The sequence below is a fragment of the Emydura macquarii genome, unplaced genomic scaffold (genome assembly GCF_026122565.2).
Source record: "Emydura macquarii macquarii isolate MOO-44397 ecotype Brisbane River unplaced genomic scaffold, CSIRO-AGI_Emac_v2 contig_2602, whole genome shotgun sequence".
Lineage (NCBI taxonomy): Eukaryota > Metazoa > Chordata > Testudines > Chelidae > Emydura > Emydura macquarii.
The window spans coordinates 14,815-39,409 of record NW_027132739.1 but is presented as its reverse complement, the minus strand read 5'-3'; the positions used below and the strand labels follow the sequence as shown (position 1 = coordinate 39,409).

Sequence of the window (24,595 nt, the reverse complement as noted above, 5' to 3'; positions counted from 1 at the left end):
CTTTTTCCTCTCCAAATTTTACACTGAGTTTTCACAGGGGTAGTATATTCTGACTGGAGTGACTGATCAGCGTCCGTCACCATCTGCTATCCCTGGGCCAGGGGACGGGGAAGGTGAGGGGCAACAAACTGGGAAGGGGCAAAAGACAGTAGCTGTCTGTTCGTATTTCCTACCAGTATCACCCTGTGCCAGAAGCCATTTGTCGTACTGCACCAGGGTCGGGCAAACACATGGGGAGGGAGGAAAAGCTGCCTGGGCTCCTTCCTGAGAGTAGGATCCACCTCCCCCAGCCTGGCCCCTTGTTCACTCTCACCCCCCTTCCCCTGGCCCAGCTACCAAATCCCCTCCCCCAGCTCTCCCCACTCTCCCATCCCGCTGGGACCAGTTTCCCCCCCAGGCTGTGGCTGCAGCACAGAGTGGCCCATACAGCAGGGCCCCAGCGCTCCCACCCCTGCCCCCGCGCTGCCCCCTGGGGATGTTTCACTCCCCGCCATGGGCAGAGACTCAGGGGCTCTTCCTCCATGGGCCTCTCTCCCCTCCCCCTCACTACATCCCCCCACAGTCTCCCTCATGTCAGCTGGGCTCTTCCCTTCCTGATGCTACAGCGCCCTCTCCGTCCCCACCTTCAGCCTCCACCTCTGACATTTCCCCCACCCAACCCAGACACCCCCTGCCCTGCCCCCATAACCCAGCAGCTGGCTCCTCCTAACCCCCTTCTGCACCCCTCTCCCCTCCCCCATCTGACAGGCCTGGTGCTGGGAACTGAGGGGCAGGCGGTGGGGGGCGGCTGATACCCTTTAGACCCTGCCCTAGGAACAGGCCTGGGGGCTGCTCAGCGCTGGGAGGGACAGTCTCTGCGCGGGTTTCACTGTCAGGGACAGAGATTCCCTCCAGCCTGGGCTGGGACCGGGCAGATGATCAGGGGAGCCGCGTTTTTACCCCAGCATTGAGATCAGGATAGAAATAAGGGTGAAGCGTCCCGGAGAAGGTGTCAGTGAAAGTGAAGAGCTGGGACCTGTCAGTGACATTGTAAAATGAGACCTCGCCCGCCTCATAGTCCAGGAAAATCCCCACCCGGCTGGGCCTGACGGTCATGGGTAGGGGAGTCCAGGGGGAGGTGAGGGCCTTGTATTCCCCATCCCTCAGCCGCACGGACCAGTATCCATTCTCAGGTGAATTTGAGCTCTCCCCCTTTCTGCTCACAGATTCCCTACAAACCCCCAGAATCCAGTCAGGCTTGTCTCCCACCTCCACCTCCCAGTAACGCCTCCCGCCCGGGAACCCCTCAACGCCCAGGACTTCAGGATAAGTATCAAATCTCTCAGGGTTGTTGGGCAGAACCTGGCATGTGTCTCCGCGTCTCACACATTTCCGATCCTCAGACAGGACGAGGTAGGGATTTGCCGTGTCTGGATCCAAAGTCACGTCCACTGTGGAGAGAGTCACAGAGTCAGGGCCGGGACAGGGGCTCGTCACGGGGATCAAAGGGAAATTAACCTGTGTCCCTGTTAATCGCTGGGGGGGGGGGGGATGGTTGTTGCCCATTAAGGGGAGTCAGGGCCCCTCTGCCCATGGGAGCAAACTCGAGGGGAAGCAGAGCAGGAGTGGGGGAGGGGAGGAGTGGGAAGTTGTCAGCGGGGGCAGGGCAGGGGAGGGCAGACCAGGGATAGGGGAGGGGACAGGCTGATGCTAGGAGTGGCAGAGGAGGGGCTGAGGGGAGGGGCAGGCACAAGGGCAGTGGGGGAAGGGAAGGAGCAGGTACCAGGAGGACAGAGAGGGGTGAGGCAATCGAGGGGCTCCAAGTTGCAGGTGAATGAGGGGGGGGGGGGCTGTGAGGCACGAGCTGGGGGCATTGGGACTGTCTAGGTCAGGGGTGATCACCGGAGGGCAGAGCGAGGACTGGGGGGTGAGGGGTGTGGTGAGCACTAACAGGGAGATGGGGGAGGGAAGGGGCAGACCCCAGGAACAACAGGGGAGCAAGAGAAGGGGCAGACGTCAAGAGGCAGAGGGGGAGGGGGCAGAGAGTTGTGAGGGAATAGGGGGCTCCAAGGTGCATGGGGAAGGAGGAGAGCGGTGCACTCGAGGGGGCAGAGGGGCAGTGAAAGGTGGGGCTGGCTCCAGGACACTAGAGGGGGTGAGGGAAGGGGCAGGCAGGCGGGGCACAGGGAGCTCAATGTTAGCGGCGCACACCAGGTGGGCAAAGGTGGCGTGTGGGAATGCACAGGTGACAAAGTGACAAGAGAGTGAGGGGAGGGGCAGGTGCCAGGGGGCAGCGGGGAGAGAGGGGAAAGGCAGACCCCAGGGGGCACCAGGGGAGCAAGGAAAGGGGCAGTTGTTAATGGGGAGAAGGTGAGGATAGCAGGGGTGGGTGCCAGGACCCGGGGGGGCAAGTGGAGGGGCTGGCACCAGGAGGGCTGAGGGGGGTGAATGTTGGGGTGGCTGCAAGGAGGGCAGAGGGGGGAGGGTCAGGTACTGGGGTAGAATGGGGGGGATGATGGGCAGGTGAGCACAAGGGGGGCAGAGGGGTGTGGCAAAGGGCGGCCTTATGGAGGCAGAGGGTAAGGAAGAAGGGGTGGGCAACGGGGGGAAAGAGTGTGGATGAGGGGAGGGATGGGACCCAGAGGGTAAAGGGGGTGTGGGGAGGCATGGACAGCAGGGGCCCAATGTGGGGCAAGGGAAGGGGCAGGCACCAGGGAGCAGAGAGGGTGAGGGTAGAGAGAGGCACCAGGGGGTCAGAGGAGTAAAGGGAGGGGCTGGCACCAGGGGATGGGGGGTGAGCAGTGGAGGGACAGGGGATGGTGGTGGGATGGGGAAGATGGCAGGGGGAGGCGTATGAGGGAGGGGGCAGGCACCAGAGGGTGAGGGGAGAGGTTTGTGCCATGGGGTGATCGAGGGGGGGGTCATCATGGTGTGGAAGGATAAGGTGGGTGCCAGGGTAGTAGAAGGGGTGACAGCCGGAGGCAGAGGGGGCAAGGAAAGGAGCCTGCAACCATGGGGCAGAGGAGGGGAGCAGATGGGCAGGCAGCAAGGGGGCAGGAGGAGGGGCCGGCACCAGGGCCGGCACGGGGAGGGGCTGTCATCAGGGTGCAGAAGGGATCAAGAGAAGGGGCTGGTTCCCGGGGGGGAGGGGGCATCTGTTGTGGTGCAGAAGGAGTGAAAGGAAGGGGCAGGTAAGAGGATGGAAGGAGGAGGGGAGGAGTGGGTGCTCTGGGCAGAGCAAGGGTGAAAGGAGGGTCAGACACAAGGAGCGCAGAGGGGGAGGGGCTGGCATTGGTGGGGGGGGGGGAGCAGAGGAAGGTGAGGGAAGTTGTGGGCACCAGGGGGCAGAGAGGGGTGAGGAGAGTGGCAGGGGGGCAGACGTAGCAGATGGGCAGCGGGGGGTGAGGAGGACAGCAGTGGAGGGTGAGGGGTGGGGTGGGCAGTGGCAGGCACCAGGTGGGCAGATGGGGGCACGGGGACGGGTGGGAGACATGGCAGCAGAGGGTGGTTGGGGGTGAGGGGCAGGTGCCAGGAGGGCAGGGGGGAAGGGAGGGTGGGTTCCAGGGGGAGAGGTGGGTGGAGGGGAAGGGCATGTGCCAGGGAGGCAAAGGGGGGTGAGGGACAGAGGCACCAAGGTAACAGAAAGGGGTTGGGGGTGTGGGGCAAGGGGGACGATAGAGGGAGAGGACAGGTGGGCCCAGGGGTGAGGGACGGGTAAGGAAGGGGCAGAAGCCAGAGGGCAGAGGGAGAGCAGGAGATGGACGGGCATCAGGAGTGCAGAGAGGGGTAAGGGGGGGGGCAGGGCCCAGGGAATCTCTGTTGCTTTGGGGCCGTGTGTGGCTGGTTTGTTGCTAAGAGCAGGTCGGTGCCGTCCCCACACTCACTGGCCAGGCAGCCCTGCCCCAGGGGGCACAGCTGGGACTCTTCATGCCGGCCCCACGGGCCCCACCTTCCAGTCAGGCAAACCCCACAGCCAGCCCCTACCTTCACCCAGCCCAGCCCCTCCCCCAGGGTAGGGCAATGGGGGGCTGGGCAGTGAGGAGTGTAACTGGTGCTGGGGGGACCAGGGGCTGTTGCTGAGGTCGGGGCAGTGGGGAGGGGATGGGGCATTTTCCCACTTACTGCTCCCTCCATCTGTGAGAAGCTGCACCGGGCGCCAGTCCCAGCTCACACCCACACTTCTATACTGGGTGTTTGCACCGGGCACCGACACAGCTGAGACACGGCTGTGCCAGGGGCCGTCACCCCTCCCATCACTATGGTAACGGATCAATAATTACAGGGTCACTGGAGCAGAGGGGCTGGGCTCTGGGGCTCCTGGGTGGGGCCCAACCCACTGGGCTGCAGAATCATTCTCACTCTCACGCTCTGGCCCAGGGCCCGTGTCAGTATTTAGACACCGAGGGGCATCTGCAGCAGGAGAGATCAAGGGACCCCACGTCAGACACCCCAGAGCCCAAGCTCCAGCCCCAGACACGTCTTCACACCTATTTTCTCCCTGTGCCTGGCCAGATTGACCTGAAATTTCCAGCGTTTTCTCCCCAGGCTGGAGAGTGCTGAGGGGACCTCGTAGGGGGAAGCAGTTCACTGTCACAGGCAGGGGGGATGATCAGGGCTCATGTGGGGAGTGTCTACAAGTGCCAGGTGTGTCTGTGGGACGTGCGGAGCTGTGGGGTGGTAGTGCTGGCACAGAGGGAGCCTGGATCCAGAGTGTCTGGGAGCCTTGGGGACGGGGCAGGGTGGGAGCAGGGAGTGAGATGGGGAGCTCTGGGCTAGCAGGGCCCATTCACCATTACGCAGGCACTGGCTGTGGGGGTCATTGCCAAGGAAGGAGTAGATCTGGCGTCATGTCCTGCTTGGCATGGTTGGTACCTGGGGCAGCCCCAGGGCAGCAGCCTGCGGGGGCTGGGCGCTCTCCCGGGGTGGGCTGGGCAGAGAGTGCCGGAGTGAGGGGACAAGCGGGGTATATGGAGCAGGCAGATGTCCCGGTTTTTTGGACCTCAGAGGAGGCGACCCTAACAGGCCCCCCAGCGGTGTTTGTGTGACTCTCCTGCCCCCCCTCAGCTCTGTGCAGTAAGATACCCCGGAGTGCAGGGACCCCTGGGCCAGTGGTGCTGCAATGTGTGTGCATGGCCCTTGGGCTTTCTGAGCCTTGCTGGAGCTGTCCTGGACTCTCCCAGCATGCACCAGTGCACACACAGCCAGGCAGCATGCTAGGAGCAAACACACACACACACACACACAGCTCAGCCACAGCTGTGAGGCAGAAAAGGTGCCATGTGGGCACAATTTCCTGTAACTGAGTCAGGGGAGTGTCACAAGCTGGTTATAAAAACCCATCTGCTCTTGCAATGGGAAGAGGACCTTTGTTGCCCCAACCCATAGACACAGAACAGCTCCTGTCTGGGCATGTTATACTAGGAGGAAATTGTGGGCTAGAGCCCGGTCTGAGCATGTAAATCCAGTGGCTGGGAAGAGAGAGCTGGGCAGTTCAGTGCCAGTTATGGACAGGTAAGAATGTCAGTCCTGCAGAACCCAGCTACCGCCTTGGACAGCTGACAGCAGGGTCAGTGTTTCCTCACCAATCAGCCCTTTCCCAAAGGGGGTGTGTCCCTGCCCTGCAATAAACCCGGGTGTCGTCTGCCCCTTTCCATCTGCCCCAGTGACATTGCTGCTTCTAGCCTATTGAATGTCATAGGAAAATGCTTTGTGCAGGGATGGGAGCAGAGAGCCCCCAGGGGGAGGAGGGGTCTCACCCTGGATAAAATATCAGCGGGATGTACAGTACCTGCGTAGGTCTGGGCGATTCTCCACCCTGTAACCAAGCACAGATAGAGGGGTGAGAACGCCCCGAACACAGACAGGCTGAGCAGGAGACAATGTCAGACAAGGGTGGAACTTACTGAGCTCAGCCTGGAGTTTCTCTAAAAAGAAAACAAAGAGAAACGCATCAATATCACATGATCTCACCAGGGGAAGCGAGTCAAAAAGGCCTTAAAGCAGGGAAGTTAAAATCCTTAGACTCGGCCTGGAGGCTACGTCAGCAACCAGAGCCTGGCACCCCCTGGGCAACAAAGGCATCAGCGAGGGGAGAAATACAGTAACCCCGTCCGGCCAGCTGGCCAGGTGCAAGAGAGTGTTAGAGCCAAACAGGGATCCCTCAGCACATGGCAAATATTAACCCTGTGAGCCAGGAGAAAGGAGTGTGCAGTGCAGCAGGTGAAGTGTGTGATGGGAGTTAGGAGGCTAGAATGGAATTAGCAGAGTGAACGGCCTGAGATATAAACCAAATACTAGGGAATCATTTCAGTCCATCAGAATCTATCTGCAGACAATCGATGGGTCCCTGGTTCTTCAGGGGATAAAGGGAGCAATTGGGGAGGATAAGGACAATGCTGAGAGACAAACTGATTTCATAGCATCAGTTTTTAACCACAGAGGGTGCAGGGGAGAGACCAGCCCTGGAGCGGCTCTTTTCAGGAAATAAAGATCAGGGGTTGAGATGTGATGAGGAGATATTGGAACAAACTGATCAATGAAAGAGCCAGCAGCCTGGGAGAGCAATGCGGCAGAGCACAGACAATCCAGAGGGGTTTTGCAGCGTGTTGTGGACAACTCCCAGGTGCAAGTGCTGGAGGAACCTACTAGGGGCCATGCTCCTCTTGACCTGCTGCTCACAAACAGGGAAGAATTGGTAGGGGAAGCAGAAGTGGGTGCTAACCTGGGAAGCAGTGACCATGAGATGGTCGAGTTCAGGATCCTGACAAAAGGAAGAAAGGAGAACAGCAGCATACAGACCCTGGACCTCAGAAAAGCAGACTTGGACTCCCTACGATAGGCAGGATCCCCGGGGAGGCTAATATGAAGGGGAAGGAGTCCAGGAGAGCTGGCTGTATTTTAAAGAAACCTTATTGAGGGTGCAGGAATAAACCATCCTGATGTGCAGAAAGAATAACAAATATGGCAGATCACCAGCCTGGCTTAACAAAGAAGTCTTCTGTGAACCCAAACACAAAAAGGAAGCTTACAAGAAGTGGAAGCTTGGTCAGATGACTAGGGAGGAGTATAAAAATACTGCTTGAACATGCAGGAGTGAAATCAAGAAGGCCAAAGCACAATTGGAGTTGCAGCTAGAAAGGGACATGAAAGGTAACAAGAAGGGTTTCTATAGGTATGTTAGTAACAAGAAGGTGGTCAGGGAAAGTGCGGCCCCTTACAGAATGGGGGAGGCAACTTAGTGACAGATCATGTGGAAAAAGCTGAAGTAGTCAACGCTTTTTTTGCCTCTGCCTTCACAGACAAGGTCAGCTCCCAGACTACTGCACAGGGCAGCACAGAACGGGGAGGAGGTGAACATCCCTCTGTGCTGAAGGAACAGGTTTAGGACTATTTAGAAAGATTGGACATACAGACGTCCATGGGGCCAAATGCAATGCATTCGAGGGTGCTTAGGGAGTTGGCTGATGTGATTGTAGAGCCATTGGCTATCATCTTCAAGAAAGGGAAGAAAGAGGATCCAGGGAACTACAGACCAGTCACCCTCACCTCAATCCCTGGAAAAATAATGGAGCAGGTCATCAAGGAATCCATTTTAAGGCACTTGGAAGAGAGAAAGGTGATCAGGAACAGTCAACACGGATTCACCAAGGGAAAGTCATGCCTGACCAATCTGATTGCTTTCTATGATGAGGTGACTGGCTCTGTGGATGTAGGGAAGGCGGTGGATGTGATATACCTTGACTTTAGCAAAGCTTTTGATACTGTCTCTCACAGTATTCTTATCAGCAAATTAAAGAAGTATGGGTTGGATGAATGGACTATAAAATGGATAGAGAACTGGTTAGTGCATAGGGCTCAACAAATAGTGATCAATGGCTCCACGTCTAGCTGGCAACCGGTCACAAGCAGAGTGCCCCGGGGTCGGTCCTGTGGACGGTTTTGTTCAAAATCTTCATTGATGATCTGGAGGATGGGGTGGATTGCACCCTCAGCAAGTTTGCAGATGACACTACGCTGCGGGAAGTGACAGATACACTGGAGGACAAGGATAGCATACAGAGTGACCTAGACAAATTAGAGGACTGGGCCAAAAGAAATCTGATGCGGTTCAACAAGGAGAAGTGCAGCGTCCTGCACTTAGAATGGAAGAATCCCATGCACTGCTACAGACTGGGGACCGACTGGCTGGGCAGCAATTCTGCAGAAAAGGACCTGGGGGTTATAATGGACAAGAAGCTGGATCTGAGTCAACAGTGTGTCCTTATTGCCAGGAAAGCTAATGGCATATTGGGCTGCATTAGTAGGAGCATTGCCAGCAAATCGAGGAAAGTGATTATTCCCCTCTATTCAGCACTGGTGAGGCCTCATTTGGAGTACTGTGTCCAGTTTTGGGCCCCCACCACAGAAAGGATGTGGACAAATTGGAAAAAGTCCAGTGGAGGGCAACAAAACTGATTAGGGGGCTGGAGCACAGGACTTATGAGGAGAGGCTGAGGGAACCAGGCTTGTTTAGTCTGCAGAAGAGAAGAATGAGGGGGATTTGTTATCAGCCTTTAACTACCTGAAGGGGGTTTCAGGAAGGATGGAGCTAGGCTGTTCTCGGGTGGTGGTAGATGACAGAACAAGGAGCAATGGTCTCAAGTTGCAGTGGGGGAGGTCTAGGTTGGATATTAGGAAAACGTTTTTTACTAGGAGGGTGGTGAAGCACTGGAATGGGTTATCTAGGGAGATGATGGAATCTCCATCCTTAGAGGTATTTAAGGCCCGGCTTTACAAACCCCTGGCTGGGATGATTTAGTCGGGGTTGGTCCTCCTTTGAGCAGGGGGTTGGAGCAATATGACAGAGCTGCTAACAATAATATGCATCTCACATTAAAATGAGCGGCTATTCTGGAGACTCGGAGGTTTGGGAATGTTGTAGCCAGCTTTACAATTTGGTAGGACTGATCATGAGAATTACAGCCCAGTAAGCCTTACGTCAGTGCATGCTGAACTGGCTGAAACAACAACTACAACAGAAATCTAAACCAGCTCTATGACAATGACAGGATAAGGTCTGACTAACAGAGCTGGAAAGGAAACCTGTGTCCCACTAATTTATTACATTGCTTTGAGTAGGTCAGTAAAATAATGCACAGAGGAGAACCCAATGGTATAATTTACATGGACTTTCAAAAAGCCTTTAACAAAGTTCTTCAAAAAAAGTTATTAAGGAAACTAAGTCATCATGGGGGGAGGGGCAAAGCAGAGCATTGGATCAGAAACCAACTAAAAGACAGAAAACAGAGATTAGGAATAAATGGTAAATGTTCGTATGGGAAAAGCTTAGCAGTGGGGTCCTGCAATGTTGGCTATTAGGACTGCTGGTTAGAATATTTATCAGTGACTTGGAAAAAGGAATAAGATAAAGAGGTGGCAAAATCTGCAGATGACATAATTATTTAGGTCAGACAAGACCAGAGAAGACAGAATTATTTCAGAGGGACCAAGCTTGGTTAACATGGCGACTGATGAAATTCAGTGTTGATCAGTGTACAGGAAGGCACATTGCAAGGAACAATTAGAGCTATTCAGGCAGGTTATAGAGCTCGAAATTAACTGTAACTACTCAGGAAAAAGACCCAGGTATCACTGCACACCGCTCCATGAAGATCTCTGCTCAATGTGCAGCAATGGTTTAAAGAATGAAGAGTTAGGATGCAGCAGAAGGAACAGGATAGAAAAAGTTTCTTACACACTCCCTCACCTGGGCACCGTGTGCAGGGCTGGTCATACCATCTCCGAACAGATAACACAGAGATGGGCAATAACAATTATTACAGCCTGAAGGCAAATTCATAGAACGAGTGATTTTAAAGGTGGGACATTTTAATTTAGATGGGAGATTTCACAGGGAAATTCAAAATAGCGAGTGAGAGAGAGAAACTGGGTGCTCAGACCTTTCTTCTTTCCTAAGACAAGAACAAGAGGACACTCAAACTGAAAAGCAGCAAATTTCAAAGGATTAGAGAAATGCTGTTTTTATATGATGCACAACTAACCTGTGGAACAACTTGCCACAAGATCGCCTTGAGGCCAAGTAATTAGCAGGAGTAAAATGAAAGGACGTTTACATGGATAATGAGACCAAAGAGATTTATACTGGGTATGATGAAAATAAAACAGACAAGCAAAGAAAAAAACCCAAATGGAGAAAGGATTCAGAAAGGCGCAGACACTGATATGGAAATGTGACTATTCAGAGTTATCACAGTTCTCAAAAACACAGGCATTCTGGATGGGAGAGATGCCTCCTCCTGCTTCAGGGCACAAGGCAAATGCTAACTGAGGAGGGTCAGGAGGGAACTTTCCCTGGGGGCAGGTCAGTCCATCATTGGTCACTAGGATTTCTTGCACCTTTTCCTGAAGCAACCAGTGCTGGGATGGCCACTGTCAGAGGCAGGATCCCAGACCAGATGGGCCCGGGTCTGATTTGCTCTGGCAGCTCCTGTGTCCTTGAAAGCTTCCATTTTAGATCTGATACAGCAAAACACTTAAGCATACGCTGAACAGGGCTGAATTGAGTCATGGGCCTAAAGTCCAGCATGTTCTTAACTATCCCGCTGAATCGGGGCCTTAATGAATCCATATTAAAAACCTGCTTAAATAATTATCCCCAAATCAAACCAGCTTCTTTAAAGATAAAGCTCTTATGAAAATCAACTATTATTATTGGCTGAGGGAAGGGAGGCCCCACATCCAACCTGACGGTATTTCTGTCTGTCTGGCTGTGTGTAATGTGATAACTTTTGAAAACCACGTCCCATCTGCTCCAAAATTTCAGGACACGTTTTAGGCATCAGTCAGCAGAACCTTCCTGATTGTGGTGAAAAATGGAAAACTCCCTGACCCCAGCCCCACTCAGAACCCGACTGATTTTGGTGAAAATCAGAAAATGGAAAAGCCGGATTTTACTGGAAATAGATTTTCCTATTTTCACCCAAGTCGATATGTATCTGCCTGGGGTGGGGGTGGGACCTGGCCACAGGGGGGCTGAGAGCTTGTCCTGGGGGTGCAGCTCTACCTACATGAGTAACAAAGTGGGTGCCCTGCCCTGTATCACAGCTGTGCCTAGAGGCCAGGCCAGGCCAGTGCTGGGATCTGCACAGACGTGGAGTAGTTGCCAGTCCCTGCCCCGAAGAGCTGCCAGTCTAACCAGACACGACAGGCCCAGGGCGGGGGAAGGGGCAGGACACACAAGCAGAGTGAGCAGAGCGATGGTGCAAATGGCACGTCCCTGCCACCCTTTAACAATCACACTGCGCTGGGCAGGAGGAGGGACGAGCTATGTGGAAAAGGAGGGGGAGGGGAGCAGGATGGGGTGAAGGAGGTTGGGGTGACAAGACTGGGTGTGAGGGGGTCGGAGCCGGCAGCCAATCAGCACAGAGAGAAAATGGGCGAGTGACACTGTGACAAGCAGCGTGATGACATCATCAGCCACCGCGTCCCTGCCACCTTCTGCCTGCCAGGGGGACCCCGGTGGTGTGAAGTGCTGCAGCAGCTCCCAGCATGGGCACGTCGCTGGGACACGGTCGCAGAGTGACCCCAAACCTGCTCCCCCCTGCTGTGTGGGAGCAATAAATCCCCTGGGTTCAGTGCGTGGGGCTGGGTCTGTTCATACAGTGTGTTGAATGTGTGGGAAAAGGGGCAGAGCTTCCCCGTGCACCGTACAAATCAAACTGACTCTCAGTTCATAGTGAGAGCTCCCAATAGCTGCCCTCTGGATCTGTGCATCTTGTTGTAAAGTTTGAGATTTCCCCTTCCCTCCCATCCCACTGAACCAAGGGACCGAACGTACCTTTCTCTGCCAGATGCGCCGCTGCAAGTCAATGACAGGAGAGGGGTGTTACAAGGGAGAAGATTTAACTTTAGTTAGTGCAAACTCACAGAGTCATTTTTCTGCTGGTAGAAGCTAGAACACACACTGGCTCTGCCCAGCTATTCCCGCTGCCAGCGTTATACTGGGGACACAGCGCCTAGTGCAGTTAAAACACTGAGTAAATGGCTGTCTCCTGTCCCTATCGGCTGAGTGAAGGGAGGCCCCACACTGAACTCGATGGCGTTTCTGTCTGTCTGGAATGGGCATGTTCTAGGCATCAATGGGCAGAACCATGGTCATTTTGGTGAAAACTGGAAATCTGTAAAAGCCTGATTGCCACTAAAATTATTGTTTGATCCCTCAGGATACGGGGTGAGTCTGTGACCTCTGGGTTAAGGTTAGGGTTTAAGGTGAGGGTGAGGTTACAGTTAGGGTCAGCAGGCCCCTCTCCCCATTCCATTCAGCCTACCCCAGCTGGATTTCTTGCCTTCTCTTCAGCCTGCCCCTGCCACTGGGCTCCTCACCCCCATATTCCAGCCAGGCCCCTTGCCTGCCCACCCTGGTCAGAGCCCCATTGATTTGGGTGAAAATCAGAAAAGCCTGATTTTAGTGGAAATTAATTTTTTTCCAGTTTTCTGCTTTTCACAAAAATCAATAGGGTTCTAGCTAGAGTGTGTGTGGGGAGGGGTGGGGGGGAGAGAGAGGGACCCATTTGAAGGTGGGGGGAGGGTTTGAGGAGCTCATGTGGATGCACCACTGGGTCAATATAAGCAATGAAATGAGCAAGCCTCCAGTTAAAGAATTGCCACGTAATTGTGCTCTGGGATCTAAACTCTCAGGGTGAGATTCGGTGCTGGGAACCCGCAGCCCAGGGGCACGTGAGGGTGAAGGAGGCTTTAACCCACCTCCCCCCGCATCCTCCTGATCCTGGGTGCTCTGGATACCAAAGCAGCCCCCGCTGTAACCCAGGGCTTGTCTGCAGGGGAAGGTTACACCAGCGGAAGGTAAGGTGGGAATTTAAACCACTCTGGTCACACTGGTATAACGACACACGTCAGCGCTCTTATTCCCTAATAGGAGTGAGTTTTTCTGGCTTAGCTTGTGCCGTTAGTTACAGCAGCTTTGGGTGCCTGTGGGCAGCAGCACGGCCCAGGACCTATTTGCAAACTAGGGTGGGTGCGCCCGCCCACCGCTCAGGGTCCCTCCCCCAGCCCAAGGGGAGAAGCCACCAGACCTAGAGAGCAACTAATTTTGGGGAAAACAAATGTAAAAACAGGAAAGGGCGTGAGGGTCAAAGGTATAAACGAAGGGAACCAGAAGGGGACACTGAGCAGAGAACCCCGGACAGCGCCCACCACTCCCGGAAGGTATCAAAGGAACCGGTGGACGTCGCCCAGAAGAACTCTGCCCAGAGACGTGAACGGAGAAGGGAATGGAAATAGGCCCCACAGTCGCAGGACGCCTCCCCAGCCAACCTCCCCTCCCTGGTATGAAAGATGGTGACTTTGGCCAGGGCCAGGAGGAGGTTGACGAGGAGGTCCTGCAACTTTGTGGGGCCACGGACGAGGTGTGCATAAACAAACAAGTGTGGGGAAAAGTGCAGCCAGAACCTCAGCAGGAGGTTCTGGAGGAGCTGGAACAGGGGCTGCAGCCTGCTGCACACGAGGTACGCGTGTGCCAGGGTCTCCCTCTTGCCGCAAAAGGGGCAGGTGTCAGGGCGGGGGGTGAACCGCGCCAAAAGCACGGCCGTGCTCACGGCTCCGTGCAGGAGCCACCAACTGATGTCCCCGGTGGGCCATGGGGTCAAGGTGGAATACAGTCTGGCCCACTGGGGGTCCCTGCCCTCCAGAGGTGGCAGCAGGTCCCGCCATTTGGTGGCGGGGCGGGACACGAGGGCGGGGAAGTGAAGGGTGTGGAGCACGAGTGTGTAAAGATGGTCTCTCGGCGCGGTTCGGAAGGGGACCGGCTGCAAATCATGCAGCCGGCTCGGTGAGTGGGGGGGGAGGGTGCCGGGTGGGCTCACGGGGTCAGGGCCCGATGGAGAGTGCCGGAGGGCCGGGGCTGAGGGGCGGGTGGGGAGCACCCATTCCCAGGACCCGCTCGAGGTAGGCGTGAGCAGTGGGGGGCAAGGCTGCCCTCATCTTCTGGAGTACGCGCTGGGGGTCCAAAGGGTGGAGAGCCCCATGCGCCGAGCCAGCGCCTGGGGATCCACACAGTCTCCCCGGGCGTAGTCCAGGAGGTCTCCGATCTTGGTGACTCCCACCAGAACCAGCCTCCGTCGCACCGAAGGGGTCTCCGCCACCTGCACACCGAGTTGTGGGTTGTGTAGCAGGGGCTCCGCAAGGAGATCCTCCCCCTTGGGGACCAAAGGGGGCCTGGAGGCAGAGACCAGCCTCCAGGTCCGGAGGAGGTCCTGGTAGAAGACCGGCAGCTCGGAGAGGTCTCGCGGAAGACCCCTCGGATGGAGAAAAAAGAGCTGCCGGTCATATCGGAGCCCTCGGAGGAAGTGGCTCCACCGGATGGCTTGAAGCGCGGGTGGGAGGGAGCTCACCCGCCACCCAGCCCCTACCATCAGGCGAAAGCTCTTGGCCCAGTTGACCCGGGCGGAGGAGGCTGCTGAGTGGACGGCCAGGCAGGCCTCCAACCGCACCAGGTCACCCAGGTCCTGGACCACGAGGAGCACGTCGTCAGCGTACACTGCAAGAACAGCCTCAGCGCTGGCTCACGGAGCACCAAACCTGTCATCCTCCGACGGAGGAGACAGAGGAAGGGCTCAATGGCCAGGGCATACAGGTGGCCCGACAGTGGACAGCCTTGGCGCACTCCACGCCCAAAGCTGACCGGTTCAGTCAGGGTCCAGTTGAGCTTGACCAGGCACTCTGCGGAGGCGTACAACACCCGGAGAAAACCCACAAAGCGGGGCCCGAAGCCGAACGCCCACAGGGTGCCCAGGAGATACCCGAGGTCCATCCTATCGAACGCCTTCTCCTGATCCAGAGACAGGAGGGCGAACGACAGACCATCCCTACACCCAAGCTCTAGGAGATCCCGGACCAAATACAGATTGTCGAAGATGGTGCGGCCCGGGACGGTGTAGGTCTGGTCGGGATGGACCACGTCCTGCAGCACGGACCCCAGCCTCAGGGAGATGGCTTTGGCCACGATTTTGTAGTCCGTGCAGAGGAGCGAGATGGGATGCCAGTTCCGGAGGTCGCGGAGGTCCCCCTTCTTGGGCAGCAGGGCGAGCACGGCCCACCTGCACCACAGGGGGAGCTCTCCGCTGGCCTCGGACTTGGCCCAGATGATGGAGAGGTCCGGGCTGAGGACGTCCCAAAACACGCGGTAGAACTCCACAGTCAGCCCGTCCATACCCGGGGATTTGTTGGTTGCCATGAGGCGGAGGGCTTCCGAGAACTCGGCCAGAGTGAGAGGTAGCTCCAGCCGGTCCCAGTTGCCCGTGCCGACCGTGGGAAGTTCGTTCCAGAGCATCCTGTGGGCGGCGGCATCGGTCGGATCTGGGGAGAAAAGATCGGCGTAGAAGGCCTGGGCCCTTCCACGCATCTCCACTGGATCCGTGAGGGGGGCGCCATCCCCTGCCTTTGCTTCCGGGCCCCTTGTCGTTTCTCCAGGGTGTAGAAGAAGCGGGAGCCACGATCCATCTCCCAAAGGAGACAGATGCGGGTTCGAACAAAGGCACCCCGAGCCCGAAGGTCTTCAAGGGCCCGGAGCTCCTCCTGCTTCTCCCGGCACGCTCCGCAGAGGGATGGATCCTGGGGGCTGGCAGCCAGATGCCTCTCTAGCGCTAAGAACTCCCGCTCCAACTACTCTATCCCCACATCCCTCCGCCAGCTGGCCCCCCGAGTGTAATCGCGGCAGAAGAGCCGGGCGTGCGCCTTCCCCATGTCCCACCAGCGCCGCGCCGAGGGAAAGGCACGCCTCTGCCCCCGCCAGAACTCCCGGAAGGACACCGTGAAGCCCACATCCTCCAGCAGGCTGTTGTTGAAATGCCAGTAGGCCGGCCCCGGCCTCTCTGCCGTGAGAGAGGCTGTCACGGTCACCAAGTGGTGATCCGAGAACGGGGCTGGCCGTACGCTGGAGGAGTGGGCCAGTGAAAGATGGTGTCGGGAAAAATAAATGCTGTACAACCAGGAGTGGCTCGACAGCTCTTCCCCCACCCAGACAAAGTTGAAGGTGACAGTGTCGTCCGGGTGGTGGTCCCGCCAGACGTCCACCAGGGAATGGTGGTCTAGGATCTCCCGGAGGACGGGCGGCGGCGGCCTGGCACTGCTCGGTTCCCGTGCGGTCCCGCTTCTCGAGGGTGGTGTTAAAATCCCCGCCCAGCACCAGGCACTCGCGAGGATCCAGTACACCGAGGAAGGCGGCCACCTACCGAAAGAACCGCGCCCGCTCCGGGCCCGCAGTCGGGGCATAGACGTTGACGAGATTCAACACCAGCCCCTCCATGCGGACCCGGAGGTGCAGTAGACGGCCCGGCACAACCTCGGTGATCCCCAGCACCTCGGGCTGCAGGTTGGGGGAGAACACGGTGGCTACTCCGCTCACGAGGGCGGAGAGATGACTCAGGTGCACCCCGTCCCCCCAGTGTTCAAGGTGGCGAAGACGACAGGCATCATGAGGAGGGCTGGGGGGGATCCTCGCGGCCAGGAACGCCAGCGGGTCTCGCTGGGCTCCGCAGCAGCCCGTGACCAGTCCCGAAGGCCATCAGGGCGTCACGGATGCTGCGGGCCCGCTGGTAGGCCGCGGCGTCCTGCCGCCCGGTCCCTTTCCCCTCCTTCAAAGTGGCACTCACGGCCCTGAGGACGTGGTGGAAGTCCCCCCAGCGCTACAGTGCGAGCTGAACCCGGTTCCGGGCACCACATGAGTCCCGGAGGAAGGTGCGCAGCTCCTCGCGCAGCGCCTCGGGGGGCTCATCCTCCGGCCTGGCCCCTGAAGCGGCCCCGCTGCCGGATGGGGCAGATGACGGGGGCAGCAGTGGAGGGAAGACAGTAGCCCCTAAAGGGCTGGGAGTGGCAAAAACAAAGGCCGCCTCCTGGGAGTTCTCCAGGGGGAAGGAGACAGCTCCAGGGGCGGCGGGGGCACAGGTAGTGGGCGGGGGGAAGGAGGATTCGGGGGCGGAAGGTGGAGGAGGGGCGGGAGCAAGAAGAAGGGGAGGAGTTGAGACAGGGGTAGGGTCGTTGGAAAGGAGAGGGGTGGGAACAGGGTCAGGATCGGGTACGGAGTCCGCGGCGGTGAAGCCAGCGGGGCGTGGTGTCTCTGGAGTGGGGCCGGGAGCTAGAGGGTCGGGCGAGGCAGCGGGGACGGCCTCGGGGCCGGGCTTAGGAGCCGCGCCATCCGCGGCTCCACACTCCTGGGGAGGGAGGACTGGGGCGACGGGCGGCCATCCCGTGTTGGAGGGCAGGGAGACCAGCTGCCCGGGGCCGGACTGGTTGGCCCCAGCCATCGCCCCGAGGGCTGCAGTGGCCGCAGTGGAGGCAGCACCGTCGGCCAGGGGAGGGGAAGGGTTCGGAACAGTCTGGGGGTCAAGAGCGGGGCCAGCAGCTGGGGAAAGGAGGGAGGAGAAAAGGGAGGGCGGCTGAGGGCCGTCCTCGACCGAACCCTCCAGACAGGGAGGTTCGTCCGCCCCCGGACACACTGGGGTGAGGCCCAAGGCATCTATCTCCTCCATAAGGGAGGAGAAATCTTCCCCCGCCACCACGAGTTCCTCCTCGGAGGGGACCGAGGGGGAACAACCTCGGCACCGGCAGACGGTGCGAGGGGCGTGGGGGCAGAGGGGCATCCGGCCGGGGACTCCTCTAGAAGGGACTCTAGGAGGGAGATGGCACCACCCACAGCTGCCGCTGCATTCTCCTCGGCCGGTGCCACCCACCGGGCTCTGGCAGGGGGCACGGCGGAAGCTCCGGGTCCAGCAGCCCCCTTCCGAGACTTGTAGGGGCGCTCGCTCTCCTCGGTGACGAGGTGGAGAGGGGGCCGGGTCCCGGCCTTGCGCTTGCCGCGTTTACCCTGCACGAGCACCCAGTCCTCCCATGTGGAGGGCTGGGCAGTGGGGGCAGGGTTAGGGGGCAAGAGCGTAGGGGATGGGGTATGGGAAAGCAGAGGCGGGGCAGATGGGGAAGGAAAGGCCTCTCCCTGGAGCGAGTCCTCTCCAGCACCCGTCGAAGGCAGCCCTGGCTCCCTCTCCCCTGCAGGCCCCGCCAGACTGCTCCGAGCGTCAGCGGAGCCCGCCCGCTCGTCAGGGCACACCGGGGGAGGCATCCCCGGGGCCCGAGCGGAGGTGGCAGGTGATGGAGAAGGGGCAGCCACAGGCTCCGCATGGCTGAGGGGGGCGCCGCCGCTGGTCTGGCTGGCACCCCCCTGGGTCCCGGGAGTCCTGGGCTCCCCGCTTTGCCGGGCCAGGGGGCAGTCCCTCCGGACGTGCCCCGCCGCTCGGCAGAGGAAGCACCGGACCTCACCCGTGCTGTAGTGGACCCTGTACTGGGCCCCTTGATGGGGCACCAGAAACGACCCCTCTAGCTCCTCTCCACCACGCGCCGCTGGCGGCAGCTGGAGCTGCACCCACCAGCAGAAGTAGAGGGCGTAGCGGAGGGTGGGGTCCTTGCAGCTGAGGGGAAGCAGGCTGATGACGGAAATGGGCTTCCCCAGGGCAGAGAGGAAAGGCAGAAGGGCGGCATTGGGGAGGAAGGGTGGGATGGAGGTGAGGACCACCCGTACGCCCAGGTCTTCCAGGGGCTCCACCGGGACGTGGATGCCCCCTACCGCCAGGCCCGTCACCACTGCCTCCTGGGCGGCGGCCTCCGATGCCAGGAAGAAGACCACCTTCCCGTACAACTTGGAAGCCTCCACCATGGCCGTGGGCCCCACTACCCACGCCAACGCCTGCACGTAGGTTTCTACGTGGGGCGAGGCAGGCACCAGGAGGCAGCGGATGACGGGGTGGCGTGCGGAGGACGCGCAGCGACCTGGGCGTACGCCCTGGGAGCGGCGCCGCCCCCAGAGCTGGTGGAGGGAACAGCGGGGGGAGGGACAGCGGGGGGAGGGGAAGCAGGCCCCACCATGGGTGGGGGCGCCGCCCAAGCAGGGCCTTTGCCCTTTTTCTTCCCCTGGCCCTTCCTCCTGGCCGAGGGCGCAGGCCCCTGAGCAGGGCGGGCGGGAGCTGAAGCAGCGGCAGAGTCCCTAGGGTCCTCTCCTGAGGTGTCCTGAGGTGGCGGTGTTAGACGCCTTGGATCGGAGGGGGGGCTCGGGCCAAGGGGCGTCCAGGGAGGGGGTCCCGGCCCCAGACACGCACGCCATCCTGGGGGAAGGTAGGAACGCAGCGGGAAGGGTGGGAGTTAAAGGGTGGCGGCAAAGGAGGCACCAGGGAGTAGGGAGGGGAACAGAGAACACACTTAGAGAGGGAGAGGCCTGGGAGCAAGGTCGGAGGGGCGGCTGGGTTAAGGGAGATGGGAGGGCAGGAAACAAAGCAGGGGCAGGGGCAGGGGCAGGGCAATTCAAGGGGGGGCAGGATTGGAGAGGGGGGAGGGTGGAGGTGTGGGGGGAGGGAAAGGAGGTGGACCGCTCCTCACCGGTAGGCTGAAAAAAAAAAAAAAAAAGCAGCAGCAGGTGGGGGGGCCTGTTCTAAGGCTGGTTCCTGCAAGGAGAGATGATTGCGCAACAAGACACCTGGACACAATGAAGGGCAGTCCGGAACCCGGTCAAGAGACAGTGCTTCTCTGCAGCTACAGAAGGAGAAGGCCCCTGGCCCCAGCCAGCAGAAGGAAGCTGGAGCAAGGTAGCTCCAAGGGCAGACAGGATCACTGGGGACTCCCTGGCCCACTACAAGGGGTTGAAGCGTGAGACCCACTCGGGAGGACCTGGCTGTTTACCACATGTGTTTATGGTGAAGTTCCTGTTATTGTTTAATGCAGCTGGACTGTTGCTATGAAATAGAGAAACAAATAGATGGACACATGGAGAGAGACAGTTTCATCCCTCAGGATACGGGGTAAGGCTGTGACCTCAGGGTTAGAGTTAGTGTTTAAGGTGCGGGTGAGGTTACAGTTAGGGTCAGCAGGCCCCACTCCACTCAGCCCCTCCAGCTGGATTTCTTGCCTTCTCTTCAGCCTGCCCCTGCCACTGGGCTCCTCACCCCCATGTTCCAGCCAGGCCCCTCGCCTGCCCACTCTGGTCAGAGCCTTATTGATTTAGGTGAAAAGCAGAAAAGCCTGATGTAAGGGCAGGTATTGGGAGGGGGGCATCGGGGCAATGGCCCAGAGACTGACCTCCCCACTACCAGCTCAGATTGCAGAGTCTCTAGGGCAGTAGTTTTCAACCTTTTGTCATTTGTGGACCTCTGAAAATGTCAAATGGTGGGGCAGACCACTTTGGAAATCTTAGACATAGTCTGCAGCCCTCCAGGCATCTGTGGAGCACAGGTTGAAAATCACTGCTCTAGTGGGAGAAAAGGATGAGAGGTGAGATACCCCCCCTTCATGTTTATGGGGATAACCATTATGTCAGTTAAAGTAACTGACTCAGACACTGACCTTTCTCATTCTCCAGTTCTGATCGCAGCGTATCTGGAGGGAGAAAAGGGTGAGAGGTGAGATTTCATTCTGTCATGTTTATTGCTTAATGCAGCTGGGCTGTAGTTATGAAATAGAGAAACAAATAGATGGACACATGGAGAGACACAGATGGGTCCATCTGCGGCATGTTTGTGCCACCATTTAACAATCACACTGTGCTGGGCAGGGGGAGGGGATGAACTACGTGGAGGAGGAGGGGAGCAGGACGGGGGTGGGGGAAGTTGGGGTGACAGGACTGGGTTTGAGGGGGTTGGAGCCGACAGCCAATCAGCACAGAGAGAAGATGGGCGAGTGACACTGTAACAAGCAGCATGATGACATCATCAGCCACCGCGTCCCTGCCACCTTCTGCCTGCCAGGGGGACCCCGGAGGTGTGAAGTGCTACAGCAGCTCCCAGCATGGGCACGTCGCTGGGACACGGTTGCAGAGTGACCCCAACCCTGCTCCCCCCTGCTGTGTGGGAACAATAAATCCCCTGGGTTCAGTGCGTGGGGCTGGGTCTGTTCATACAGTGTGTTGAATGTGTGGGAAAAGGGGCAGAGCTTCCCCGTGCACCGCACAAATCAAACCGACTCTCAGTTCATAGTGAGAGCTCCCAATAGCTGCCCTCTGGATCTGTGCATCTTGTTGTAAAGTTTGAGATTTCCCCTCCCCTTCCATCCCACTGAACCAAGGGATCGAACGTACCTTTCTCTGCCAGATGCGCCGCTGCAAGTCAATGACAGGAGAGGGGTGTTACAAGGGAGAAGATTTAACTTTAGTTAGTGCAAACTCACAGAGTCATTTTTCTGCTGGTAGAAGCTAGAACACACACAGGGCTCTGCCCAGCTATTCCTGCTGCCAGCATTATCCTGGGGACACAGCGCCTAGTGCAGTTAAAACACTGAGTAAATGGCCGTCTCCTGTCCCTATCGGCTGAGTGAAGGGAGGCCCACACTGAACTCAATGGCGTTTCTGTCTGTCTGGAATGGGCATGTTCTAGGCATCAATGGGCAGAACCCTGGTGATTTTGGTGAAAAATGGAAATCTGTAAAAGCCTGATTGCCACTAAAATCATTGTTTGATCCCTCAGGATACGGGGTGAGTCTGTGACCTCTGGGTTAAGGTTAGTGTTCAAGGTGAGGGTGAGGTTACAGTTAGGGTCAGCAGGCCCCTCTCCCCATTCCATTCAGCCTACCCCAGCTGGATTTCTTGCCTTCTCTTCAGCCTGCCCCTGCCACTGGGCTCCTCACCCCCATATTCCAGCCAGGCCCCTCGCCTGCCCACTCTGGTCAGAGCCCCATTGATTTGGGTGAAAATCAGAAAAGCCTGATTTTAGTGGAAATTAATTTTTTTTTCCAGTTTTCTGCTTTTCACAAAAATCAATAGGGTTCTAGCCAGAGTGTGTGTGGGAAGGGGTGGAGGGGAGAGAGAGAGGGACCCATTTGAAGGTGGGGGGAGGGTTTGAGGAGCTCATGTGGATGCACCACTGGGTCAATATAAGCAATGAAATGAGCAAGCCTCCAGTTAAAGAATTGCCACGTAATTGTGCTCTGGGATCTAAACTCTCAGGGTGAGATTCGGTGCTGGGAACACTCAGCCCAGGGGCACGTGAAGGTGAAGGAGGCTTTAACCCACCTCCCCCCGCATCCTCCTGATCCTGGGTGCTCTGGATACCAAAGCAGCCCCCGCTGTAACCCAGGGCTTGTCTGCAGGGGAAGGTTACACCAGCGGAAGGTAAGGTGGGAATTTAAACCGCTCTGGTCACATTGGTTTAATGCTGCATGTCAGCGCTCTTATTCCCTAGTAGGAGTGAGTTTTTCTGGCTTAGTTTGTGCCGTTAGTTACAGCAGCTTTGGGTGCCTGTGGGCAGCAGCACGGCCCAGGACCTATTTGCAAACTAGGGTGGGTGTGCCCGCCCACCGCTCAAGGTCCCTCCCCCAGCCCAAGGGGAGGAGCCACCGGACCTAGAGAGCAACTAATTTTGGGGGAAAACAAATGTAAAAACAGGAAAGGGCGTGAGGGTCAAAGGTATAAACGAAGGGAACCAGAAGGGGACACCGAGCAGAGAACCCCGAACAGTGCCCACCGCTCCCGGAAGGTATCAAAGGAACTGGTGGACGTCGCCCAGAAGAACTCTGCCCGGAGACGTGAACGGAGAAGGGAACGGAAATAGGCCCCACAATCGCAGGACGCCTCCCCAGCCAACCTCCCCTCCCTGGTATGAAAGATGGTGACTTTGGCCAGGGCCAGGAGGAGGTTGACGAGGAGGTCCCGCAACTTTGTGGGGCCACGGACGAGGTGTGCATAAACAAACAAGTGTGGGGAAAAGTGCAGCCAGAACCTCAGCAGGGTCTCCCTCATGCTGCAAAAGGGGCAGGTGTCAGGGCGGGGGGTGAACCGCGCCAAAAGCATGGCCGTACTCACGGCTCCATGTAGGAGCCACCAGCTGATGTCCCTGGTGGGCCGTGGGGTCAAGGTGGAATACAGGCTGGCCCACCGGGGGTCCCTGCCCTCCAGAGGTGGCAGCAGGTCCCGCCATTTGGTGTCGGGGTGGGACACAAGGGCGGGGAAGTGAAGGGTGTGGAGCACCAGCATGTAAAGATGGTCTCTCAGCGCGGTTCGGAAGGGCACCGGCTGCAAATTGTGCAGCCGGCTCGGTGTGTAGGGGGGAAGGGGGGCCAGTGGGCTCACGGGGCCGGGGCCCGATGGAGAGTGCCGGAGGGCGGGGGCTGAGGGGCAGGCGGGGAGCACCCTCTCCCAGGACCCGCTCGAGGTAGGCGTGAGCAGCAGAGGGCAAGGCTGCCCTCACTTGGAGTACGCTCCGGGGGTCCAAAGGGTGGAGAGCCCCATGCGCCGAGCCAGCGCCTGGGGATCCACACAGTCTCCCCGGGCATAGTCCAGGTGGTCTCCGATCTTGGTGACTCCCGCCAGAACCAGCCTCCGTCGCACCGAGGGGGTCTCCGCCACCTGCACACCGAGTTGTGGGTTGTGTAGCAGGGGCTCCGCAAGGAGATCCTCCCCCTGGGGACCAAAGGGGGCCTTGAGGCAGAGACCAGCCTCCAGGTCCAGAGGAGGTCCTGGTAGAAGACCGGCAGCTCGGAGAGGTCTCGCGGAAGACCCCTCGGATGGAGAAAAAAGAGCTGCCGGTCGTATCGGAGCCCTCGGAGGTGGCGGAGGAAGGCGTGCGCCAAGTGGCTCCACGCCGGACCACCTGCACCATAAAGGAGTCTCTGCAGGGCCTGGAGGCGGAAGGTGTGGACCTGGCTGTGGATGCAGCACAGGCCCTGCCCCCCTTCCTCCAGGGGGAGACTCAGAATCCCTGCAGAGACCCAGTGCAGTCCTGGCCAAAAGAACTCCAGAACCAGCGGGGTCGGGACCAGGGTGTTGAGGCAGTACCAGAGCATGGACAGGACCAGCTGGTTGAGGACCAGCGCCCTCCCCCGAAGGGAGAGGCACCAGAGCAGTCCTGTCCAGCTCCATAGCCGCTGTACCACCCTGTCCGTTAAATCTTGCCAGTTCTCTGCCGGGGAGGGATGGGTGGCAGAAAGGTAAACGCCTAGATAGAGCAGCGGACCCGCGCTCCACCGGATGGCTTGAAGCGCGGGTGGGAGGGAGCTCGCCCACCACCCGGCCCCTACCATCAGGCGAAAGCTCTTGGCCCAGTTGACCCGGGCGGAGGAGGCTGCTGAGTAGACGGCCAGGCAGGCCTCCAACCGCACCAGGTCACCCGGGTCCTGGACCACGAGGAGCACGTCATCAGTGTATGCTGACAAGACCAGCCTCAGCGCTGGCTCACGGAGCACCAAACCTGTCATCCTCCGACGGAGGAGACAGAGGAAGGGCTCAATGGCCAGGGCGTACAAGTGGCCCGACAGTGGACAGCCGTGGTGCACTCCATGCCCAAAGCTGACCGGTTCAGTCAGGGTCCAGTTGAGCTTGACCAGGCACTCTGCGGAGGCGTACAACACCCGGAGAAAACCCACAAAGCGGGGCCCGAAGCCGAACGCCCGCAGGGTGCCCAGGAGATACCCGTGGTCCATCCTGTCGAACGCCTTCTCCTGATCCAGAGGCAGGAGGGCGAACGACAGACCATCCCTACACCCAAGCTCTAGGAGATCCCGGACCAAATACAGATTGTCGAAGATGGTGCAGCTCGGGACGGTGTAGGACTGGTCGGGATGGACCACGTCCTGC

At 58.4% G+C, this 24,595-nt stretch overlaps 1 pseudogene; it reads right to left on the bottom strand.

The window, feature by feature from the left end:
* Nucleotides 1-871: 871 nt before the first annotated feature.
* Nucleotides 872-24,595, bottom strand: part of LOC137163520 (butyrophilin subfamily 1 member A1-like) — a 37,992-nt pseudogene continuing 14,268 nt past the window's right edge.